The sequence below is a fragment of the Schistocerca cancellata genome, chromosome 8 (assembly GCF_023864275.1).
Source record: "Schistocerca cancellata isolate TAMUIC-IGC-003103 chromosome 8, iqSchCanc2.1, whole genome shotgun sequence".
NCBI classification, from domain to species: Eukaryota; Metazoa; Arthropoda; class Insecta; order Orthoptera; family Acrididae; genus Schistocerca; species Schistocerca cancellata.
The window spans coordinates 100,448,400-100,452,060 of NC_064633.1; the positions used below are offsets into that span (position 1 = coordinate 100,448,400).

Here is a 3,661-nt window from a genome sequence, read left to right on the forward strand (position 1 = left end):
CCGGCACGTTCACAGGAGCTCAGTCCGTCAGTTCACCTAATGATGGCGACATGTATGATCGCCGAAATATTGTGCCCGTTGGACACTATAGACCGGCAGCGCACCCGTGGATATTTTGATTACGTTTCTGATACTTTTCACCTGCCTGATGTGTGGCCTGTTTTCCTTAAGTGTTATATGCAGTATTAGCGTTAACTAGGTTAATGACGCCAAGGTGTCAGTTTACGTCCCCGGTACCCATGTCACATTAATCTGTCTGGAACGCAGGTCATTCAGCCTCTTTAGGCGAACTGAGACACTACTTGAATACAAAGCAGCGAAACTGACGTGCACTCAAGCAGCCAGAGTCGAGTCAAACAGAAAGGCTAGGAGCCATACGATATTTATTTCTTCACATACTTTGCACAAACCTGACAAAAATTAAAATACACCCAAGATGTTACCGTGCACAGCGTGGCCGAGCGGTTCTAGGTGCTTCAGTCCGGAACAGCGCTGCTGCTACGGTCGCAGGTTCGAATCCTGCCTCAGGCATGGATGTGTGTGATGTCCTTAATTAGGTTTAAGTAGTTCTAAATCTAGGGGACTGATTACCTCAGACGTTGTCCCACAGTGCTCAGAGCTATTTTTTGAACGTGCACAGCAAAATTATGCAGTGATATGGAAATAGCAGATATACCAGTTCGCGCTATGTTAATCTATTCTGTGTTATGGCCGATATGAATCTGAGGACAAACTGAAAAATGAGAATATTCTGATCCTATTCAGGTAACGGCGCTGCCGCAGTGGTAACACCGGTTCCCGTCAGATCACCGAAGTTAAGCGCTGTCGGGCTGGGCCAGACTTGGATGGGTGACCATCCTGTAACCCTAGCGCTGTTGGGAAGCGGGGTACCCTCAGCACTAGTGAGGTAAGCTGAGGAGCTGCTTGTTTGAGAAGTAGTGGCTCCGGTCTCGTAAACTGACATACTGTCGGAAGAACGGTGTGCTGGCAACGTTCCCCTCTATATCCGCATCCAGTGACACCCGTGGCCTGAGGATGACACGACGGCCGGTCTGTACCATTGGGCCTTCATCACCTGTTCGGGCGGAGATTAGCTTTTTAAACTAAGTGCAGAATTTTTGTTGGGCAGATTAATCTTGGGCTAAAATCAAAACCAAAAAGACATTTCAGATCTTTGAATTATTTGCAATTACTACTATTAATTTCTTTTAAAAGTAATATAATATTCGTTATCTGGTAGTTCATTCTACATTTAAAAAGATTAGCATAGTAATAAGGAATATGATTATGGGACTTCTAGAACAGGCTGCAATCACTTAAGGGGCTCCGGAAAGGCTCAAAATCATGAAAAGTTCAATTTTTACTTTTTTGCGTTTTCTGAATCTGCAGACTATTACCTTTTAATAGATATATAATTTATTCAATTCCGAACACTACAACTATTTTTAATTTTTTTTTGAAATGTATTCTACATGGGCGTGACCCACTGTGGCGCTGTTAAACTGCTGTCAAATGGTGTTATTATTAACCAATTTTTAATAATTATTAATAATAATAATTATTAATAATAATAATAATAATAATAATAATAATAATAACTGAACTGTTGAAAAAGTGTATTCACGGAAAAACTCAAAACCCCAATGAATCTGTAAATAGTGTTATATGGTCGAGAATCCACAAGATTGTATTTGTTGGAATAGAAACACATCACTTTGGTGTGTATGATGCTGTTGCGACTTTCAATGATGGCAACATTGTAAGGAGCAAGGTATTTAGAAATATGGGAATGAAGACAGGTTCTAACATGGTACGAGCGATGCTTGCTTTAGACAAGGAACGCCTTCGGGCTGCAGACAGGGCTGTAAAGAGTCTAGAAATACAAGCAAGAGTAAACAGGAGGAGGAACAAGAGGAAGCTGGAGGAGGAGTTTGCAGAGGATGAAGATAATCCATCCTATGGACCTGGAATGCACTAAAAAGTTAATCCAATCTTTGTCGCTCGATTCCCAAAACTTTTATTTTCTCATACTAATTACATGTTTTCTAAGGATCTTCCAAACATATTTGTTTCAAACTGTCAGTAAATGTTACACAGTACCTTCTGCATAATTTAACACAGCCTTTTTCCAAAAAACTGTATATTTTTGAATATATAAATAAAAAATTGCAAAAAAATGTTGTGAATTTTCATTACAATTGAAAAAAAAATCATCTTTAATAACTGAACTAAAATTTTGTAAAATCCCTGTGTTAAGTTGTAGCCCATATTCCAATAAATAATCTGTAAAAAGTTCAACTTCCTAACTCAAATAGTTTGTGAGGAAAGATGTAATTTATAAGCGTTATTTTAACATTGCAAGTATAGGGCGTTCCGGAGCCCCTTAACAGTGTCACTCGATCAAAGAGAGTATGGGATTTACGGGAAAAACTTCAAGAGAAATGCCTAAGATGACTTTAATTCATGAGCACTTGACTGTGACCTTTGTAATAAAGCATCGAGTATATTTTCCTTTAGTTCCGACTCATGCGACACGTAATGTTCTTTGAATGTAGGAATGAGTGATAATTCATCTTCATGTTGTCTATCGTATGTGCAAGGTTTCGTGACGGATCAAAGAAAAGTTAGGTCCTAGCGTCTCAGTCTAATTCGCATAGCAACAACGCAATGGAAAACCTAGGTTCGACCGACCATAGGAAGACAGAACCTAAGTTCCATTATTCGCTTCACAAGAGCTTCTGGAATTCATTACAAGTGCTTTGCAAATATATCTATTCTAAACTGTTCAAATCAAATGGTTCAAATGGCTCTGAGCACTATGGGACTTAACTTCTGAGGTCATCAGTCCACTAGAACTTAGAACTACTTAAACCTAACTAACCTAAGGACATCACACACATCCATGCCCGAGGCAGGATTCGAACCTGCGACCGTAGCGGTCGCTCGGTTCCAGACTGTAGCGCCTAGAACCGCTCGGCCACCTCGGCCGGCTCTAAACTGTTAACCTACTTCTTGGGGGAGTTGGATGACTATCAAAAGGACAATTTGGGCCACTGCAACTTGTACGTATTTGATACGGGACATGTTTCTGTATACCGTGAGCTTCACTTCAAACGTATTTATTTGCTAGATGGGGCATCCCGGTGTGTAGCTCACCAGGAATGGCGTGTACAGTGCACGACTGCATTGACGGACGCTTCTGTCACGCGGAAAACCTTCATGATGGTTTGTGGACTTCGAGAAAGTCATACACAGTGCAAGATGGATTTAGGTACCCCAAACGTAACAAAGAAAATGTGTGGGTGCGGTTTTGGGGAACTTCAACTTTGTGTCAAGAAGGGAGTAACGCCACTGTTTTATTTGTACTTGGAAGCAAGAATGAAACAATAATAGGAACTTCCTTTCCAGTGGGCCCGCAGCTTGAGTGAGCTCAAAGAATAACATGTTTTAGATGCAAGTTTTTTACTGCACTGTTTATTTATTTACTCGTAGTGCCACAAGTTACAAGAAGACCTATTATCAGTTATACCTGTGAATGTGGTATAGTAGTTATAATATTGCACCTTATGTCTATGTCCACGTATGGCATCTTATTCTTAACTGGTATGACGTGGCCCATATGGGATCTTGGAGCGTAGGTGTCGGTTGTCTTTTATTATGA

At 40.6% G+C, this 3,661-nt stretch overlaps 1 pseudogene; it reads left to right on the forward strand.

Moving 5' to 3' along the window:
• Positions 1–764: 764 nt before the first annotated feature.
• On the forward strand, positions 765–881 carry LOC126096153 (5S ribosomal RNA; annotated as a pseudogene).
• Positions 882–3,661: the final 2,780 nt, after the last annotated feature.